Here is a 22,671-nt window from a genome sequence, read left to right as displayed (position 1 = left end):
ACCTGCTTGTTTGCCTTCTCTTCCCCCTTCTTTCCTTTGTACTCCTACCCACTTGCTGACTAAATTCTTCCTTGAGTTTTAGAGTTCAGTGGCGCCTCAGGGAAAGGCTGAAATTACTGACTACAGGGGGGAAAAAAAGAGCAAGAGAGGTCCCTGTGTTGTGTTTGCAGGCAGTGCAGTCACAGTGTTGCAGATGAGAACTAGAAAGTGAAACTTTAAGGAAAAAGGTGGTTCTTTATGTTTTTTTCTGTATCACTACTGAAAGACTTGACAGCAGTTCTCCTTTTCCTCTGTGGCATAGCACAACAACTCAACTGCACTTGGCTGAAGGAATCACATGGGACTCTTCATCTGGACATCTGTGCTTTCCCCTCTCTTCTTAATTCAGCGTCAGGGTTTCTCTATTCCTTGAGCCCTGTGGGAGATTCACTTCTTTCACACTTGACAAGTATGCCCCTGCTGTGTCTCTTCATGTTCTCATTCAAGAATATAAAGATGGAGTGGCTACATCCCTTCACTAAATTCCTTCCAACTTCTTCAGAAATCCTTTGAATTACTTTTTTTTTGACAGCCATGCTCATATTGATCCATTTTCACTTACTGTTGGTGAATATACTCCGCTGCATGGGCATACCTGCGTTGCCATGCTGGTCATGATTACATCAGTTGCTGAACAGATTGAGAAAGGGTAGCAGCTGTCTTCAAAGGCCTGCAAGTATGCTAATATACAACCTAGTCCAGGCTGCAGTTGTGTCAGCGATGCAGGGAAGTTCAAATTGAAGGAAGTGCACTGTCAAAGTTGCCGGTCAAATGACAAAAGAAGAGGAGACAGTGAAGTATTGCCTATGTTTACCTGAAAGCCAGCTGTTAATCTCAGTTGTGCTGGAGCTATAGTACAGATAAATGTCTTTACAAGTGTCCTAGTTTCAAAGATCTGCATAGGCACAAAGTGAAAGAACTCTCTGATTTCTGTAAAAATCTGTTCTGTAGTTTTTCCTGCCTTACCAGGTGCTAGGGTTGTATCAGTGCTCCAGTCACTTTTGGACCAATAGTCCTGAAACACCTCACATCTGCCTTTCAGGAAAGAGTCTGATGGCCAGTCACTCAGAATGGCATCTGCACCAGCAGGTACTGGAGGGAGAATAACTAGCTTTTCAGATTTTGTCATTACACTGACATACCTGCCACTCCTATTGCCAGAGTCCTCAAGTGCCACAAACTGTGAAGGAGCCGAGCATCCTTATGTCAGCCTTGTCTTCACATGTAAACACAAGGAGTTGCAATGTGTGTGACGTGCCCTGGCAGAGAGTGCCACACAAAACTGTGCTGGTTTTTTTTTTTTAGCCCAGGATTCATTTGCAGCTGCAGCAGGAGCCACAGAGACCACAGTTTAACCAGTATTTTGAGTGAAGCTAAAACACCAGGTGTCTACTTTGGTAGACAGGCATTCAAAAAACACAAGTTAGAGGAGGCTCAGTGGAGTAGTGACTAGATGAAACAGAATAGATTATGAAGTACCTGAAGCAGATGGGATGATCTGATGCTTTAAAACTCCTTTATTAAGTACCTCAGTGCTATTTCCTGCTGGGGTAAGTGTCTGCCTTTTCCATTTCACTTAATGCAGTGAAAATAGGAAGACCATACAAGCTTTTTGGTGAATCAGATCTATTTTTTGTAATAGATTGTTTTGTTAAGCTAATGGATTGAAAACGTAGATACACAGTGCATTTTTAAGTACAGTGGGATATTTCTCAATTTCTCTGCAAATTTTCCAAGGTTTCTATGAATTGCTGAGATTAACTAACCCTGTACAGCAGCAATAGTTTCAATAGCAGCTAAACCAGAAGTGTTGGAGGATTGGCCTTTATCATAGCACTGAGAATGTTGCTTTATTTTAGAACCTGTGCCAGCACTTGAATCACAACAGCCTGGAATGAGCCTTCTCCATAACCACCAGTTTACACCACCTATACCCACAAGGACAAGCTGAGAAACTTTTAAATGAAAATAAAAGTTATCTGGCAGTTTGCGTCTAGGAGAGAAAACGAATTTGTTGACTGGTTTTTGGGGAATCCTCCCCCTAAAATTTTTTAGTCCTTTAGAAATGTTTTGGCCACTTATGAAGTCATCCTGAATATTAGTAGTGCATGTGAAATGATTTATTTTAAATGTTTTTTTTAAACTGGTAATACACCTTTTTATTAATGAAAAATGTTAAGAATAAAATAAACCTTGGCCTTCCTAATATCTTACAACAAGATATAGAAGGAACAACAAAAATGGAAAACTGAAAAAATGTAGAAGAGGCTTTTTGTTGCAGTGAGAAGAATTTCTGTTTAAGTTTTCTTCTAGATTTTTGGCCTGTCTTGCAAACTGCTCTGAATAAACCAGGTCCCATGTCGATCCTGACTCTAATTGACCTCAAGTAGTCACAGCAGGGAGCAGATTCCTGGATCAAGGCCTTGATTCCTGCCTGTGCTGAGATGTTTTGCTCTGTCCTTTTAGTGTGAGTGATTTCCAGACCATTGGGATTCCTGTAATAGATGAAACTCAGGCTATTACTTCTTTTATTTAGAAATCAGATTAGACATCTTGGACAGTAATATTTATTCTGTATATTTTGGCACTTCCAACCAAAGCAATATACCTGGTAAATCTCTTTTGAGATGTTCCTGCTTCAAAAAATGTAGATAAATTCTCTTTCATACAGTTTGACATTAAAAGAGGATGACAGAAAACCCTTTGATACTGATTTGCAGAATCATGAAGAATTTACTGATTTTGTTACTTTTTCTTTATGTTGTTTTTTCTAGTCTTTTAAATACAATTCTTTTGATACGTATTGGTTTTAAGGGAGTATTATGATTCAGTCTAATTAGCTGTAATCCTTGAGTCTGAGGAGTAAAAGGTATTACATTTTTAATTTGGATTGCTAAAGCTGTAGAAATATTTAATTTCTTCCAAGGATAATAATTAACTCTTTCTGGGTTACCTGGCAGTATTTCCTCAGGTAGGATTAAATTTCAGCCAGGAGTAAATCAGATAGTTATAATAACCTTGCATATGCAAATGTTTCCACCTTTGGGTCATTTGCAGGTGCAAAAGACTATCACAATTGAGAGCTTCTTGGCAACAAATAGAGGACTTTTAATTGGACCTTCTACTACCTTTACCAGTATTAATTTTGGCCTATCTGATGAGAGGGTTAGATAGGGTTTTTAAACAACCTTGCAGGTGAAAATATCTGCATAGCTGTAGTATTCTGATCCAGCATTCTGATTTATGAATATATTAGTTTAATTTCAACCCATTCCTAATCAATTTAAGGCAAATGAAAATACACCTACTTTAAATGTAGTGGTTTGAATTGAGTTACATTTAATCATTTTAAATGTACCCTTAGTTAAACTACTGCTACATTTTATAGACGGCTCTGTAGGTTTCCATCAAGGTAAAGAAAATTGGCACCAGTACCATTTATTTTAGGCTGACATAGATCCCTGAAAAATGCACCAACTAGAACAACATGGAATTTACCCCATTTTAGTTTGGTCATTTAGTTATTTTCCTTGTGCAGAAGTCAGACCAATTTTACTCTGTTCTCACATTCCTCATCCAATGCAGTGCCTTGACAAGATACCTCGTATCAGCCAATCTACAGTGACTGTGCATCTGTCCGAGACAGATGAGAAACTGCTTGAATTAGTTTAGGTTTCATGGGACGGTGGCTAAGCTAACTTTGGTTATCTCACTTTTTGTTACAGGTTAAGAAAGCTGACATGGACTGTGGCCATAGATCAGCTGATACGTGGTAGCCTCTTTCCTTATTTTAATATATCTGTGTGGCAATTTCTGAGAGTTTCCAAACAACCTATTTTGTGTACCTGAGTAAATCACTTTAAATTGTTAGCCTAAATTAAATAGAAGCTATTTGTGTCCATTGACGTGCACATACTCAAGCTACACTGTTTTAATCCTCCTATCAGTCTACTGTATCTCTAAATACATACCTTGCTTTACATCACAGGAAGTTGTATGTGCACGTACCTCTAGAAGTTTGCACTGGTGTAACTACTTTGATAGTAACTATTAAACTTGTGTTTTGGCAGTTTTTAAAATCTAGATGAGCAAATAAAATAAGTCATTTGATCCTGCTATTGTCATATCTAGCAATAGTAACGTTTGTGTTACGATTGTGTAAAACCCCACAGTAGACGGAATTAGAACCTGCGGATGTAAAGAAAGAGGAAATAAAGTCTTCTGGTTCATGTTTGTACTGTAGCCCTGCATGCAAGGCAACTACTAATAATTAAATCAGGTAATTAATAATTGTTAGATTAAAACCAACATTGCCACTAAACTGCAGCACTTACATGGTATGGTATGCTTGTCTGCTTTTTTACACAACCAATGTTTGTAATTTACCTTATTGCTAAAAATGGATCTCTATACACATTCTTTTGTACATAAGTAAATAGCTTGGTTCTCATCTTGTTTTCTTTCCCTTGGTATTTCCAAATATAAAACTAATGTAAAAGCTTTTATTTTGCCCTGCTATTATTTTCAGCTTGAATATCACAAATATGCAGACATCATGTGGTTTCCCAAGCTAGTGGCTACGATGAGCTTGGAACTGTGTGAAGAGCGGTGATAAACAGTTGTTGACTTCTTTGGGTTTTTGTGTTGGAATCAAGATGTACCCCACAGTATGGCTCCAAGGTTTGTTGCAAAGAAAAAAAGCTGAGACAGTGCTGCATTTTTAATGGCTGAGTCACCTGCCTCTGTCCCAACACCAGAATCTCATTTTAGGACTCCTCTGAAATCTAAGTTTGTTTGCACTGATAAGCCTGCAGCTTGTGTTAATGTAATTTATATTGTTATAGTAGCTGATAACAGTGATGTTGGATGTAATAATATTTGAAATTGCACAGTGCCTTTGAATGAAGGATTCCAAAGTGTCTTAGAACAATATATTTAATTAACTGTAACCTCAGCATTACCAGCAGCTTTGCTTGGAATAGATTGTGATGTGTGCACCTAGAGAAGGATTAGACAGTAGGTCACAGGAAGTGACCTTCTGAAAACATTAGTTGGTTACAGTTCTTCTATTCAGTCCAAATGTTTACATTTCTAATGAGAGGAATGGTATATCACTTTTAGCGTAGAAGAAAAAAAATACCTCAGGTTTGTCATTGTTAAGGCACACAAGGGAGTGATCATTCTGCATGTATGAAAAAAGGTGAATCTGAAAAGACTTTCTTGTATCCTCATAAAGGACAATTATACAATTAACATTTGAAAGTTATAGAACAACTACACATTTTGGTACAAAAGAAATAAAATTATAATGTAAAATATTATGTCAGTGCATCATAAAAAAAAGATTCTCTGCACTCCTAAGTTGCAAAACAGTTACTCATGACATCTCAAGGTATAGAAATGTGATTCTTTTTTAAGCTTCTGTTTATTACAGAACAATCTGTTGGCATTTAATGAGACTACTGTCAAGACTACATGGAAAATAGTTTATATTTAAAGGGATATTGCAAATTTAAACATTTTAAAATTAGTAGTTCAGCGTGCTATTATATCTTGATCCTGTATCTTGTCCTGTGCATGTGAGTTTTCTGCCCGAAGGGATTCCTACTCAGTTCAGAGCAACCCTTTAGGGGCAGTTGGATTTGTTTGTCTGGGATGCCATCCGAAACCAGGCCAGGAAATGTGGTCTTAGCACTCCAGGCTGCTTATTGATCTGGCAACTGTGTTGGCTATAAGAAGGGAAAAAAGTACAAGCATTTTTTTCCTGTAGGCTTCAAGTATCTGTCTCCCTTGTTGGCTTCACCTCTGAAAAGTCAGGTCTTTATCATTGTCCAAGAACAACTGTCTCCTTTTTCTCCTGGGAAGCTTGTGACTAGATTAGATGAGGATTTAAGAGAACTGGATTCTATTTTTAGGTGTAATAGTAGCTTGTCAAGTCTTGATGAAGGTACTTTACAGCTTTTTGCCTCTATTTCCTTATCTGCAAAATGGGCATAATGATGCCAGCCTCTTTCATGTGGGCTTTGAGATGTACTGATGAAAAATGCTGCTATGATCTTTTCTGTAGGTGTCTTCTCTTTAAAGGCCTGATTCTGTTAGCTCTTACCTGAATGCTAATGAGACCTCTTAATGCTTACTAATGCTTAATGTTCAGCATATGCTCAGTGCTGTGCAGAAGTAGGTTCAAATAATGATGGTTTTGGTTTTGTTTTTTTCACATCAGGCTTTTCTTTATTTTGCCCCATTACAAGATTGTGCTATATTTTCTATTTAGTATCTTGGAAGTCTTCAACTAGACTAATAGGAGGGCATTCTGCATGGGGTTAGTTTTGTATTCTGTTCAAAAAAATTAAGTGTGCAGCTGAGCTGATGACACCGTTACTTCTGATGTTAAAATACATATGCTTTCTTATTGTTTCAGGCTAAATTATCTTTGAGTGCTGTGCATAATAGTTAATTCTGACTGCAGCAATGCTCACTAATACTAATGAGTGTGGGTCTGATGCATGACAGGATGCCTTTCTGCCAAAAAGCCACTCATACCTCCTGCAGCTGCTGTTTTTGCTGGTTTTGCTGTTCAGCCTGGAAGGAATTTTATAGGCCTTTTCTTCCTATTCCCCAGAAACAACCAGTGCTTCGGGAGAGAGATGAGGCTGAAACTCATTCCAAGTCAAAATGCTGACATATTAACAGGATCCTATATACAGCTTCTTGAGATGAAAATATATTAATACATAAATATATGTAATTTCTTTCTCTCTGACACCTCCCATACCCCATCTCCCAGAATGAAGTACTTGACATTAGTGCACGTACACAGTAGCCCATTAATATTATAGATAAGATAAGGAAACTGCTTAATAAGTTTGTACTCCATTTAAGCAAATTGCAAACTGCCCTTTAGCAGTCAACTAACAAAACTTCTCAGATAGCTGAAGTGATTTACTAATTCTGGCATGGAGAATGTAATGTGATCTCCTCTGTCCTAAGGTAAAGCATGTTTATTCCCAGATAATATTGCTTTGTTGATTGCATATGAAAATAATGCTGTCACCTTCTTTCTGAAGTTGTTGAATAAGGTGACCATAGTAAGGAATCCAATATTGCATCAACTCCTTTTATCTGCATAGATAAAGAAACACTAAGACTGAAAAAGGCAGCAATCTGATTAGTTAGAAGTGGTTATGATTTGTTTTGCTGTAGGTCAACAGTTGTCTAAAGGATAACATCAAAAACCTGTTCTACTTTGCTTTCTTTGGTCTTGTGCTGAAATGGATTTTTTTGCAACTTGGCCCTTTTCCCAGGGATTCTTCAGAATTTAGCTCAAATCATTTGGTATGCTTTTTTTCCCAATTGAAGAGTGAACTGTTCTAGGTGTACAAATTATACTTGCTTTATTAATGAATGCTTTACATGCCAGCATAGTGCCTAAAGGCATAAAATCAAGACTGAAGTAATTCTGTTTAGAACTTAGCTGTTTGATGAAGTTGCATCCTTTATTGTAGAAGTGCCTAATTTTATGCACCAAGCAAGTGAGTTATTTCAGAAGGTTTCCAGAATAATTTCTTTAGGCAACAAATTAATGGCAAGTGTCTTGAGAGTCAGCAACAAGGAATGGAGAAAATTGGTGCGAATATTGAGCAATCTGAAAGAAGAAAATGACAAGGTACGGCTTGGAAGATAGTAAGTAGAGGGTGCAAAAATTTTGTATGTAACTCATAAGATACAATTCTTAATCTTAAGAAACTGATTTGTTAGGAGGGAGGGAAAAGAAATTAAGATGTGAAGATTACAGGTTTCCTGAGTTGTGGTGCGATCAATCTATCCGAATTCTATTCTCAGATCTCATGTGTGGCCACCTCTGAGCCTGCACAAAATCTTCCTTAATTGTTTCTGACTTGCTCTTTGGTTTATGTCTTACAAGCTGATCTATTAGGTAGTAACCGATGGGAAGAGGAAGAAAGGGTTATTTTAATTTAAATGAATCTCCTTGTGTCAGCAGGGTTTGGCTGAGCAGATCTATTCACTTTTAGGACCAACAGGTCAGGTAGCTAAGCGAGTTTCAGTGTTGTATTTAAAATACACACAGCCTGAAATCCTGACTTTGTGATTGATTGTATAGCTGGAGGCTTGCATGTTCAGTGAGTTGATCTCACTACCTGATCTGGAGAGCTCAGCTTGAGACAAGGTTCAGTTTACAATATGTTTCAAAATTAGACTGGACTCACACTATAGCTGCACAAGGATTTGTGAAGGAAATTGACAAATGAAGAGCCTAGGGATAAGTATTGTATTCTTGTTTTAAGAAGGAGTATCTGTGTTCTCTAGCCTGAAAACCCATAACAATATCTTGTGAAGTCATCTGTTTCATGGACCATTACATTAGAGAGGCTCCTTATGCCTTAATTTCATGTTTATGTTTTTGTACTGATGAATTATTAGATCCCTTTGTAAGGAAACATTAGCACAAAACAATCACTTTAAATTGCAAGCCCATAGACAGAAATGCTTCTTTAATTGCATCCAAAGCACATTCTGCTCCCATAAACACCGACTAGCAAAAGCAAAGAGGAGCTGTAGATTAATGGTCAGAAGCCACCTGGGTAGCACCACACAGATGTAGCACAGGTAGCCGAGATGGGGACTGGAGGCAGCCTAGCCATGTTAGATTAGCGTGTGGGCTCGACTCTGCTGCAGGAGGCTATTTACACCCTGCTACAGTAGCTTTCCTTCAACAGAGTCTGTTGATTCTCTGGTACATAAAGGTAGGAGCAATAGTGTGACAGTGTGGGGAATATGCCCCTGTCAGGACAAGAATTTTATTTTGCTCTATGAGCACCATTTATGATTGTGACCTTCAATGTAGAGAAGAATATGCATTTTATTGTAGTGCAGAATGCATCTGGGAATCAGAAAGAGGCCAGTCAAGGTCTCAGCAAATGTTTCCACTGTGGTAGAATAAAAGGGCTTCTGCTACCAGAATCACCGATTTTCATGTGTCCCCTGCTCAGCTGCTGATAAAGAAGGGGAGGCAGGGGGCAGACAGGAAAATTTCAAGTAGAGGAAGAAGAAAAAGAATAGTGTTCTGATGCAGTAAAGGAGACCTATCATAAAAGAAAAGGTGGTATGTCCAACCTACTTCTGGACAGCTGAAGAAGCTGGGGAACAAGCGGATTGTTGTCTTCTCTTGAGGACAAAGACCAAATCCAAATGCTCCCAAGAGAGACTTTTTCAAGTATTTGTGGTTTATTTTTGCAAACATTGCAATGCTCTAGCACTAGCTAAAATTAAAGTACACTTCTGTAGGAAATTCCTTTGAATGACTGTGGGGTTTTGGTTGTTGTTGTTGTTTTTTTTTAACATGAACCGTAACAGCTACAGGTAGGTGTAATTCTGAGACAGCGTGCCTAACAGCAGAATTGAGTTGTGTTTTATTACTGGTCTCGGGCCCTGGGCAGTTGGACTAAAGGATGCCTTGCAGAGGGCTTTAGACAGAATTTCAGTATCCAGAAATTTGCTGGAGAGACCCAGAGTAAAGACAGTATTTGTAATATTGCCAGATCCAGCTGGCTTGGAAACGTGTGGGATGCAACTGTTGGGTCCAATTACAGCAGATTGATTGTCTATGAAAGGGACTCAGCCAGGACTATGACAAATAGTGATTTGACTTCCCATTACATTTTTCCAAAATTTTTAAGGGGAGGGGAGGGAATACACACACACACACACACACACACATATATATATGCACAAATATTTGCTGTCTCAATAAAGAGCTGAGGCCATAAATAAAAAAGATAGTATGTTTGTGCATTATTATTTTTTTTAATGAGGAAAAGAGATGTTTCCCTTTCTGTGACATTTTGTCCCACTTCTCAGCTTTTAACAGTTTCAGAATGGAAAGAAAAGGGATTCCTGAAGTGATGTTAGAGATGATCAGTTCAGACTTCTCACTATTTGCCTGTCATCCCTCTGTCCTGGTCCCCAGAGCATGCTCTTTGTTATTGATGGAAATGGTTGAAAGCAGTTCAATTAAGAAAACATGTTTTGTTGCAATTTGCATTTTTCTCTTTAAGAATTCAGCACTGTAAATTCATCTTTAACATATACTAGGAGTTAGCCTTTAAGGAGGATTAATTTCATTCATATGTTTATGAAGCATATTTTTAAAGAGAAAGTATCCTTAAATAGTTTTTGACCATAATTTCCTAAAGGTTTTTTTTTTGTTGGTTTTTTCCCCCCTTATTCCCTTTGAAATAAAGTGACCTGTTGTTCCTTCAGTGATCTACATTTAAGGTCTTTTAGTCCTAAAAGAAAATTGTGCATTTTGTATTTATTTTTTTAGGAAACTCAGAGATTTCTACCTTCATGAAAGGCCCATGTATTCTCCTAGAGAGCTCAAAGTCTCCACTAAACCCATTCTTCTGTTTAGAGGCTTAAAGCCCTGAAGTTGGTGTCTCTGCTTAGAAGAACAGTATGTCTGCCCTTTCTATGATCTTTTATTGACTGTAGTACATTATACCAGCTAGTGAGTTCTCTCTGATAAATATGGTCATAAGTAATAATATTTTGCATTTTCTGTTGGTGGCTATTGGCAAGCAGATTCCATTGCATTCTTAGCTCTTTGGCTATTGTCAAGCTATCTTAAATTCCGATGCTTTAGTACTTTGTAGGATCTATCACTTGCTTTTATAAGCTTTATAGAGAAAAAATGATTTACTGTAAAACCTATGGTGAAGAAGCAGTTGGCAGGAAAAAGAAAGCATTCGGTTTTCTAAATAAGCATATGTTTTGGGTTTTTCAGAGTGTGATTCTGTCACCCTTCTTGGGGCAGGAGACCTTTAAGTGTGTTTTGTACAACCCCACACACATCAGGTAGGCAGGGTATGTATTCACACCTGAAGTGTAATGTCTGTCATTAGACACTCATTTGTATTATAATGGCACTAGTACATCAAATTGGTTCCTGGGCTCTTATTGTCTTTTAAGGCTTGTTTCTGTCTTTGTTTTTGTACAGTACTGATGATGCATCCCTTAAGGATAAAGGCATTTTAATAAAACTCTTTTAGCAGGAAGGAATTTTGGCAGCTGCATCAATGCTGGTAGCAGAGAGCATCTGCACTGTTTGCTGTGATCATGCAGAGAAAGAGTTGACTTCATTTCTACAGCAGTTATGACTATAATTTCCCTCGATTGCAGTCTATTTTCATTTAATTTGTGCTCAAGGGCCCTTCACACAGAATGATTTCTGCTGGGTGAAAGATCTTGCTACAGCTGAGAGGTCACAATATTATACACTCTATTGATTGTAATGAATACTTGGTGTTTGCTGTATTCAGGGTGCATGAGGGAATCCATTTTAAGTCCTGAAATAAAAGTAAAATGTAGTTTGATTGTATCTACAGCTTGCAACTGTATTCATGGAGACTTACTATCAGTTATGAGAGGTCTGTCCCCAGCTTGACTACGCAAACTCACTGTTTTCTAAGTTTACCTTTGCATGACACCCTTTTTGTGGTGTTATCATTGCCTGATGTAAATGTAATCAAAGGTCTGCACTTGTGTGACCATTAGTGCTTTGTTAACTTTTGGAAAAGTTTATTTAATGCCATGTGAGAAACAGGATTGTAGTTCCCATGGAGGAAAACAGTAGTTGCTAAATCTAACACGAACACAACCTTTTCTACCAGGTGTTGAGTAGAAATAAATCACTTCTCAATGGAGAAGAAATCAAATAGTCTACAGGTGTCTTCCCCAAAAGCAGAGAACAGGAACATGAGGATAAGGCTATTAATTCCTCTCATTTCTCCATTTGTTCCCAGGACCTACTGGACCATCTGTGGGTTCCCTGTGTGCACAGGTCATAAGTTCTCAAATTGTTTCCAGGTAAAAATCCCTGCTTCTGATTTAAATTCAATTCTACATGCATTTATGAAGGAAGGAAAAGAACTGACTGCCAGGGCAGTCTGCAGGTGGTCAAAAGCATTACTGATGAAGTGTACCTTATGTTGAGTAATACAGCTGGAGACAATATGATTAATTGTGTTTGTAGGACCTGGCAACACTTGGTGCAGGAGCAATAACTGTGCTGTTAGATCTAGAGAATAGGCACTTGCATATAGAAGATCACTGCCCATTGTACTGCACTGTACTTCTTGATATGACTAATGTGACCATCTCTTGAAACAGGGTGTGGTTTTCCCTGTTTGCATTCAGTAGCCTTACAGAAAACCCATCGCTATATCCATATGCTAAAGAAGACACAATTTTGTGAATATTTGTTTGTTAAAATCCAGTAAAATTCTACTTAAAAAGGGGGAAAAGAACAGCAACAAGACCTCAAAACCCAGACCAAACCAACCTGGGACAAATCTATAATGACATAAATGATGCAACATTGTTGACTTCAGAGTAATGGTACATCTGCACACTATGGTGGAATTTGTCCCAGAGGATTTGCCGCAGCAAATTAGACTTCATATCAATCTACTCCACAAGCTTGTCTCTGAATGTAGCCAGCACCAGATGTTTCAGAGGGAAGGTGGAAGAAACCACCTGCTTCATATAGAAATGAGGCTAATGTGTTCTTTACTTTAAGTGCCCTCCTGAGCACCTGAGTGGTTAGGTGTAGGTTTTAAGTCTGAAAGCAGAAAATGTATTATTTCACAAAATTTATGGCAACTAGATATTTTTGCTTTTTTTATAAATGCAAGTAATGCAAGTTTGTGTGTAGTTTTTGAGCATTATTTTGGTTTTTTTAAAGCTCTTTTGGTATCAATAAGTCTTTCATCTCTGGCAAGAGGATAAACCTGTATGTCCAGAGAAACCAAATTTGTGACACCAGCCCCATGACAATAACAACAGAGGAAGTAATGACTTTTTGAGCTCTTTTTAATGGGATCTCATACGTAGGAAGAATGTTTGCATTTATTTATTTAATGCTTTGGAATAGCTGTAACAGGTAATTAAACCCTTTCTAGACTTTCCAAACCTGTCTGTGGTCCTGCTTTTTTTCATGCAGATCACAATAAATATGAATTCAGTGAGACTATTGAGTTTCAAAGTGCATTTCCTATGATTGTGGTTTAGGCCAGGACAGAATGAACTCATGCATCAAATACTATGCAATAATTAGATCTGTATGAAGAAGTTTGGTTATTTATTGTCTCTGTGAAAGAGTGATTATTAATGCATAGAAGACTACAAAGTGACAGAAATGGGATTATCTTTACTTCCACTTTGCCTGCTCACCTGAGCAGCAGTTGTCAACAGTTCAGAGGAGTAGGGCATTAAGTGTGCTGGTTTGGGCTGCATGATTTTGGTCCCAGACATCCCTAGAGATCCTCCAAGGTCAGGTATCCCCAGAGGCAGAGTTGTTCTGCTCCCTCTTTGGGCTGAGGCGAATGAGTTTTATGAGGTGGAAGGAATGTTGTAATCTTTTGCTCTTTCAGTTTTAGTGAGTCACTGGGTACTCTTCTGTAAGTTAGTTCTGCTGTTCTTGTCAGTTATGATTTTTCTCATAACAGCTGTCCAACTGTACTTTGTCTAACAAAAGTTATATCCCTAAGAACTGCACTGCAACACACAAAAGGTCAAACTGTGGGCTCCCAACATCAGCCTAATTACTCAAGTGATATCACCTCAATAGGCCAAGACATCTGTTCTTTTGCATTTACAGAGCAGAAGGAAAAAAAAAAAAGAATCATTTAATTAGAGTAAGTAAAAACCCCTGCTATATAAAGTGTATAGTATTTAAACTAGGGGAAAAAATACATCCCAGAGAATATCAGGTAGAATGGCTGAGCTGAGACTCATTCTTCTCCCTTTCTTTCCCTATGCATTAAGTGCAAACAGTAACTGCAAAAAACATTAGCCCATTGGATATTTCTCTTATATCACCAAAGGCAGGCTGGCTGCTGTGTTTCATGGTTGATGTGACCTTGCCAGTGACAGTGTGTGCCAACAGTGCTGAGGAATCATAGTTCACCAAAATCAAGAGATGGTGCCATCTTGGGAGTTATGGCCTGATCTGAGACCATTGGAAAGACTTGTATTGGCTTTGGTGCCTTTAGACCAGGTCCTAGCAATGTGAGAAGTTTTCTTATCTTGTTTCTTAATGACTCTCAAAGGGACAATGCATAGTATTAGCTAAGGAGGTCCTGAGAGGGTTCCTTGTCAGTCATGTGATTTGCATATTGCATCTCTGAGTTCATAAACTGGTATGTGGCCAGTTTTTAACAATTAAAGAAAAAATGTCTCACTAGTACCTAGTTTTAGCTTGGTTTTGACTCTTAATGATTCCTGAGGTGGTTTAAGTGAGAGGTGTACAATAAAATTCCTCTGAAACTTCAAAGGCAAATAATAATATTTAAATTCAGCTTAAAAAAGGGGACAAAATCATTGTACTGAGACTTTTCCCCCTTAATGTTTACACTGTCATTTCCTAAGTTGCTTTCTAACTGTTGGATATATTTATATCCAACTCATATAACAATACAAACAGAAAGGCTGGTTCTCCTTTTAAAAGGTTTTTCAAGCTTCTTTGTTTAAGTGCTTGTAAACATCAGGAAAGTCAAGCCTGGTTTTCAGTTTTTTATTGGAAAATATGGTTTAGGTCAAACTTAATGATAGCCTTGTGGTCAGGAAGGGATCACATCCTCCATATTATCTAGTCTGATTTTTTTAAAACTCACACCTTTTGTTTTTCTCCTGTGCTAGCTCTCATGATTAGAAACCCCTTCCCAATAAATATCAGAAAAGTTTCCTTCTGTTTCTCTCTCAGATCTCTCCCTAAAACTGTCTATTTTTAAGCGATATCCTCAAGTCTGGCAACATATTAGCTACTGAGGTAATGAAATTGCTAGTGCACAGGAAAAGAAATGTTTGGGACCATCATTGTACGATTAGCAAACAATATCGTGCATGCTCTTGTCTCGCAGACTATAAGCAAGGAGGCAAATGGCAAACAGAGACAGTAGGGAAATGGTGTTACTGATGTATAATGAAGGCAGAATATGGGTTGCTTGAAAATAAAACATTTTTGAGACATCTAAGAGAGACGTTGAGTTTTGACTTATTGCAGATTTGTTACATGTCAAGTTCTTCATTGTAATACTCCTCTGTAAGTAGAGGAAGATGAACTGTTACATGTTGGAGAAGGCTGAGAGTTGATTTTCTTTCAAGTTCATAATGTAGTTTGCATAACAAAATCCAAACTACTATAGGCTTGAATGATTACTTATGAAATCATAATCATCCATGACAGAACAGAATAATCTTACTCATATTCCTGGTCCTTGAACATGCTGAAGGTTTATACTACCAAAGTCTTTGAAGGAAAAGACCTCCTCCAAGTCACATCTAATGAAAAGTAGAGTTGAAGTCTACTCATGGGCTAGCTGGTTGAAGGCTTGATATTCCATTAGTGTGACCTGTGATCCAAGCTGTTCACATAAACACTTACCAATGGAGACCTGCCAGGCAGCAGGTAGCCTAGTGGGGGCTGATTGATTCACAATAAAAAGTCAAAGCTCTTCAGGCCTGCAATATCTGATGCATTAGCCTAAGCCTAAAAGAGACAGATCTTTCTTATCTCATACAATAGAGCTGAAATTCAGACAATAAATGCAGCTTCAAACCTCCCCACCCCCCTCCTACAAAGTAAGTTTCATTTTTACACGGAAATGAGGGAAGTCACTTACTGCTGGCTAGGGTACAGTGCTCTTGTTATCAGACTAGAGTCATAGCTGCTAAAGCAGAGTGAAGCAGAAATGCGTGGAAATATTATTAACTTCCAAATTAAGCACTGTATTTGGAAGTTGCAATTGGGAGTAGAGGATTTTTAATTAGGAATCTTGACAAGGCTTAAATGAATTGTTTTTGTCCCAGTAAAAACTGTGGCCTTGATAAATTTCTGTTACTGAAAAGCAAGTTAATTTCCCCTGTTCAATTCTTCCATCATAAAACCTAATTTATGGGGGAAAGCACTGAGTGGGAATTGATGATTATTTTAAGAATAGCTCAGCATAAAACTACTCACATGAGTAAAGGAGGCTGGGATTTGATTCCTCATTCAGACTCCACAAATGCTATTACCAGATGCTTCACAAGCTAGAAGCTTTTCCCCCATCTTTGTGGCACACAAGAATGTAAGATAACCTGGGGTTTTGCACTTTATTCTAACACCACTGGCTCACAGGAGCACTGGCATCAGTTTTGTGCTCTGACATTTCACATTAAAAAAGAAAAAAAAACATTACCATTGGTTTTCTGCTTTTAAACAGGTTAGCTCTTAAGCCTATAGAGAGATGCTATGTTCTGTTCACAATGGGAAGCAGATACCACCAGTAGCTCATGCCACAACTGCTTATCACCACCCTTTGTGGTATGAGAAGCTATCAGTCATTCAGGGTTACCAGCAATGACTAACTCTCTTCTATCAAAATGAGTCCAGCCAAGCTACATTTATGATGTAAACTGCTTATGTTCAAGTGGTTATTGTGGCTAAAGCAGGTCAGGGTGTGCATAAACAAGTAGATACGTGGTACCCTCAACATACAAGGCACAATGTGCTTGTTTCCTTCTATTGGTTTCTGTTGCCATGACCACATTACTGTCCTTTCCTAACAAAAGCTGATGATTTTCCAACTGGTTTTCCCATCTCAGTAAAGCAACTTTAGGAAAAGTTCATCCAGGTGGAGCTATCACAAGGCATCCACCTCTTTCTGCACAAAAGCCTTCCGGACTGGTACCTGCTAAAGCTACCTGGCTGGATGGTCAGAAGGAAATCTTCAGTGATCTGTGTTAGAACGATCACAATCCCAGCCCATGGCAGTGTTTCTCCACTGTGGTTGGTGGGGATTTGGAAATGGCACTGCCACCTGAATGACAGAGAGATCAAGAAGTTCTGTTAGTTTGCAATGGAACACCTGCCCTAAAATAATTACAGATAAATGTTAAGGAAAGCCCAGCACAGACATCTGGAGAAGAATGGACCATTTCTGTCAAGGATTTTTTTTCAAATGGTGTGTATGTTGAAGGCTTTGTCAATAGTCCCTGGGCAGGCATAATTCTGATGGCCAGTTCCAACTGGACCAGACTACTACAGTTATGCAGACTTTGCAGATTCAGCCTCTGCAAAAGCCTGTGGTCTTCTGAATACACACAATTCCCAGAGAAGTCAATGATTTCAAGGGCAGCGTTTGGCCTCATGCTGTCATCTTCAGTAATTATGCAATTCAATTAAATTAAAGTGTGAAAGTCACTTAGGCAACTTTGAAAAATCACACCTTAAATGAATGAAAAGAGGAAACAAGCATATATATATATATATATGTATGTATATAAAAAATATGGTGTACGTACCCATAGTATATGTCAAAAGGTAACATTCAGTTATGCTACTAAGGATAATTCCATTTTCTCTGGACTGCCAGACTACATTCATCCCTGTGGCATGTGAGAGCCTTCTGTTAGTGCGTTAAGCCACATACCTTCTACATCTGTTACATGCTTATTCTCAGATTCTCCTTCTAGGAGGAAAAACTTTTTCAATTAGGTCACTTGTTTTGGTGGACCTGAGGGGTTATATTTATTTGTTTGCTCTTTCAGTCTACGTGCTTCTACATAAATATGGTAGATAAGGAAAGATCAAAGGACTTTGCCTTGCACTTGGAACAGAAGGTACAAAGGTTTGCCAAAGGTTCGTTAATCCATCACTGATGTTGAGGTTTCCAACTTATCCTCTGTTGCTTTGTCATATGAAGCCTTACACAGGGCACTTGGAGGGCAGGAGTATGCCCTGAATGCCAGCCAAATGAAAGGGGACAGCTGAGGGGAAAGTGCTAATGCAGCTGAGGGCTGTGGCATCTGAAAACAGAAGGAAAATAATTGCTGCTGATGTGAGTTTCCCAGCATACATGTGAGAGTATGGGGACAGAGCCAAACAGGTTCAGAAAGTCTTTACTAAAACCTGCCTAAAATGTACCCTCTGTCAGACACAGAGGATCTGTCTTTGTTTAGATTGTCCATTCGCATACTTTAACGTAGGATGTACTGCCAGCTCTCCTTCATAACCCTGTTGAGCTTGGGAGTCTCTCCCTCTCTCCCTCTCTCTTCCTCTCTTCTTTGGCTCCTTCATAGCAAAATCATTCTGACTTTCATCTCTGGCTCATCAGAATTCTGGTTCTGGTATCTTCAGTGTCTCAATGTTTTCCATAATGTCCAACCCAGAGTAAGGATGAGGACTTGCACAATTATTAGAACACCTCTTCTTCTTCTGCACTGTTAAAAAAGTTACACCTCTTTTTGACATTACCTAAGATATGCTCTAGGCAAAGACCCTGTCCTACCTTTATTTACTCATAGTTCATAACTCTTTGTGCTACAGTGATACCTTTTAAAGAAGAGTAATTTTTTCTATCAGGTGTCAGAGAAATCTGGGATCTCTGCTTAGTGCTAGGCTGTTACATGATGCATGATTTCTGTGATGCTGAGTAGGATAATCAGCTTTTAGCAGCGTGTGACCACCAGTGGAGTGCACTGAGCATCATGCCAACTTTTAAAAGCAGTGAGTTAGCAGTTGGTCAGCTTGACTCTAGTGCTTTACAGGGCAGCTAGGTAATCTGACAGACTGGTCATGGTGTGAGACAGTAAAGTGTAGGACAGCAGTGGGAAGACTGCCAAAGTCTAAAAAAGGACATCTGACATACAGATGCAACCATATGAACTTTTTGTTCCTTTGCTTTAACTAATCATGAAATGAATGTAATGCCCTTTTGGAAGATTTTTTTTCCAATTGGCAGAAGCTTGCTAGTTCACTTGGGAGAACTCCGTCCCCTGCCAGCTGACGTAGACCAGCCCTTAGCCACAATGAAATATGCTACACAGAATGACTGGGTGAACAACCAAATTGTGCTGATTTGATCTAGTTCCCTCGTCTTACAAGCTTGAGTTGGAAGCCTTTGTCATATATGCTGTATATGGATTGTATAAGGAAAGGGAGATTTTGGAGTCACAGCTTGATTTAATTGTGCTGTAAAGACAAACCCTTTCTTGCACTGTATGAAGCCTGAAAGAGACTTACAGAAAAGTCCATCTCTTACCACCGTGATCCCTGTTATGGAAGAAGGAGCTTTGGCTGGCAGGGAGTGAGGATACCTGGACATCTTGCATTACACAGGTTCTGGACCAGGCTTTTAAACCAGAACAAAAGTTCAAGTTTTTATCAGCAGCGATTTTCCTGGCATGTTTTGTCAGCTGTGAGTTATTTCTGTTGCTCCTCTGAGCTGGTGGGAACTGATGTAAGAGAGAAGTATAGCTACATTTAAGCAGTACTAGACTTAAACAAGTATACACTGACTTTCATGAAGTTTATGACATGAGCTTGGTGCTGCACTAACTTGGTAAATGCAAATTTAGTTCACATCTAGGTCACATCTTCCCAGTGTTACCAAAACCTGTAACCAGGAAAACTCTCCAAACCAAATAATAGTTTAAAAAGCCGACATTGTTTTTTTGCAGTGCTGGGTGCATGGGGGATCTTTCCCCCTAACATGCACACCAACTCACTTGATGGTACACATTATATACAGTAGAGTACTTGCATGTTCATAGTACATTACATATTTTCATTCACGCACTGGATTGGTTACAAGTTTTTATCTTTTAATGCAGATCAGTGTGTATCCTCAGATAGCACTACTGAAGTTTTTTACCAACTATGCATGCTCCCGAGGTGGGAGTTTGCCCTCTTTGGAGGGTGTGTGTGTGTTATTGGAGTTGGAGATCTCGATCTCCCATTACCACTATTACCTTTGTCCTACTTTCAACTAATTTTCTAAGGATTCAGCTTGTCTCCTCTTGTGGCCAGAACTTTTTCACTTGGGGGCTTCTTTCTGCATAATTTACATAATTATGTGTTCTTATCATTATCTGTTCTTTGTTTCCCAAGATTCACTCCTTGATTTGAAGTCCTTTCATTCATCTGTTTTGACAACTTGAGATGATGGGTACTTGAGAGGGTGAGTCATTTAACAACTGGAGGGGGTGGATCAGCTTGACCTAAACTTTGTGCATATTCTTGTTTAACTAAACCAGTTTGGTAATTCGGGAGTTTAGGCAACAGCAGGACCTCTCTCTAATTCCTGTCTGTCCTTAGTAGATCAGTGTCTTGTATGTACATATATAACAGGTAAATGCTATCTGCCTGTGTCAGATGTAAGACACTTGCCTTCCCCAAAAATTGTTATAAGGAGATATATTTGCGCTCAGGGTAATATTTCATGACCTTAAAAGCCAGCAAATTATACCAGAGACACTATAAAATATCCTAACTATATAATTTCATGCAATTCAATCAACATCACATAGTTTTCTGAACATAATAATTTATTTTCAAGTAGTAAATAATTAAAATCTATTAAAGAACACATTTAGATTTGGTTTAGTGCTTCCTTTACTTCCACACTCCAGCAAAGATTTAAGACATTCAAGTATCTTATTTCAACTCCATCATACTTGTGCTCCTTGTTTGACAGAAAATGCACTTTTCCTAAATACATTTTTCTTGTATCAACACTTATGATTGATTGAGAATCAACAGAACAGAACTGGCTGTCAAAGCCTCATGTCCTGTTGTGAGCCACAACTTTGACAGTTTCTGCTTTGAAAGTGTATCAGCTCTCCTTCAGAATCAGCAGTAAGTCTCACTAGCATCCTCAGTGTAGTAACACAGGGCCACATACTTTCCTTTACCTCTTCTGAACGTGTTAGGACCAGTCAGAATGCAAATCAAATTACACCTCCTGAGGGATGTAGTGGTTGGAGGATACATGCCCAAATAGGCTTCCAGGCACGCAACAGCCACAGCTGGTACTGCCGCCTTTTCCTTGCTATGGCACAGAAGGAACATTATCTGCTGGCAACAGAGGCCTAAAGGATGTCCTTGGGACATCCCCCAGAATGTGTTTCTTATTACAAGCTTGGTTGCTACCTGCATGAAGTCTTTTTGGTGTCTAGGATCAGAACCTTCCTTCTAACGAACTGAGATGGGCTTTCTGTGAGGTCCTGGAAGTGCAGGCAGTCTGTGTTTTTACAAAAATAATAAATTTGAATAGCTAACAGAAAAGCTCAAAAGACAGGTTGTTAGGTCTTCTTTTTCTTGAACCCTGAATAGATTAAGAAAAAGGGAGAGAGGAAAAAAAAGGTGTTCTACTCTACTGACTTGAAACGTATATGGCCATGAATTTCATGAGCTTACTAACGTGACTGTCATGTTTCTTACCCAAAAATCATCATTTGCATTTTCCATTTAAGAACTTGATATTCTTTATAAACTTACTTGAATTCTGTAAAGAGAGCTGACAGTTCCTAAAGAGAAAAAAAGCCACATTATTATTATGTCACTTCTAGAAATGCTAATGGCAGGATATGAAGGACAGCATAATTACAGTGTTGCTCTAGCAATTCTTCAGTTAAGGTTTTCTTAGTACTTTAATTATAAACTACTTATTTCAGCAGTTTAACTTTCTAAATTCTCAGTCAAACACCCTTTGGATTTGATTTGCACTTTGTGGTCCTTGTTGGTGTAAAAAGAGCCTCCTCCAGTTAAAGTCAAAGTCTCATGCAATCAGGAGCATCCACCTCTGTGGAGCACTGCTGGGCTGGAAAAGAAGGACCAAAGGGAGAGCTGGCTTTTTCTGCATAAGAACCAAACTGTTGTTGAAAAGTAGGTGCACTGAAGTAAACAGGAGTGATAAAACCCTCAGAAGAGAAGTCAGGAAGAGAGTTAGGCGTATATAAAGTAAATTTGACAGGCCAAGCGAGAAGCTGCAAAATATGTAAATGAAATCAGATAAGGTCAAAGCCCAGCAGAAAAAAGAGAATTCTGCAGTTCTCTAGCCAGCATCTTAGCGACCTGCTACCTCAGCGTATCTGAACTCTGGGAAGGAAACTTAACACAAGGAAAGAACAAAACCTTTGAAAGAGCATATTCTTAAATGCTTGTCCACCAGACACAGGTCTCCATATTCTACAAAATGATTTTTCAATTGTTGAATCCATTCTCAAAGCTGTTGTCAGGGAAATTTGCTTTTCATGTAATGAATACTTGAACTCCATTGGGATTTATGTGCAATGCTTGAAACTCATGCCTAGGTGAATTTATGAATAAAAGCTGACTTATTCTGTGATCAAATATTTTCCTGCAGTGGGGCCAAAAGAAGGGACAGATAGTTCTATTAAGCTCCTTAAGAAAGAAATCTGAAAGCAGATCACATCATTTGAACAGCACTGCAAACTTCTCAAAATTGTAAAGCACAAATCCAGTGATTAGCAGGACTTCTTTATTCAGAGAACAGCAATCTGAGAAACCTGATCTGTAAAGCCTCAAAGATCTCATTAGGAGCTTGTAATCCTTAGTTTATTTATTTACTGTTACAAGTGTACACTGACAGTTTTGCCTTGAAAGCTACCACTGCTTGTCCTTGGTGGGGAAGAACACAAAGGACGGAGTATTAACTTTTGTGATAAGACAGTGTGTTGTGATTAATTTCAAAAGTGATGGCAAGAAAGCTGGGGAGTGGGATTGAGGGAGGGGAGCAAACGCATGCAATTCTGGAATAGTTTGCAACA

The 22,671-nt window shown here is 38.6% G+C and overlaps 1 long non-coding RNA gene across 1 annotated transcript; it reads left to right on the top strand.

The window, feature by feature from the left end:
- The first annotated feature begins 1,370 nt into the window (after positions 1-1,370).
- Positions 1,371-20,060, top strand: LOC129784453 (uncharacterized). Its single transcript, XR_008747198.1, has 3 exons — positions 1,371-1,589; positions 11,862-11,925; positions 19,991-20,060. It is a non-coding gene; the product is annotated as an uncharacterized LOC129784453 (long non-coding RNA).
- Positions 20,061-22,671: the final 2,611 nt, after the last annotated feature.

This window comes from Falco peregrinus, chromosome 5 (genome assembly GCF_023634155.1).
Source record: "Falco peregrinus isolate bFalPer1 chromosome 5, bFalPer1.pri, whole genome shotgun sequence".
Lineage (NCBI taxonomy): Eukaryota > Metazoa > Chordata > Aves > Falconiformes > Falconidae > Falco > Falco peregrinus.
Note: the sequence above shows the minus strand (reverse complement) of the source record. Positions and strands in the feature narration are given on the sequence as shown.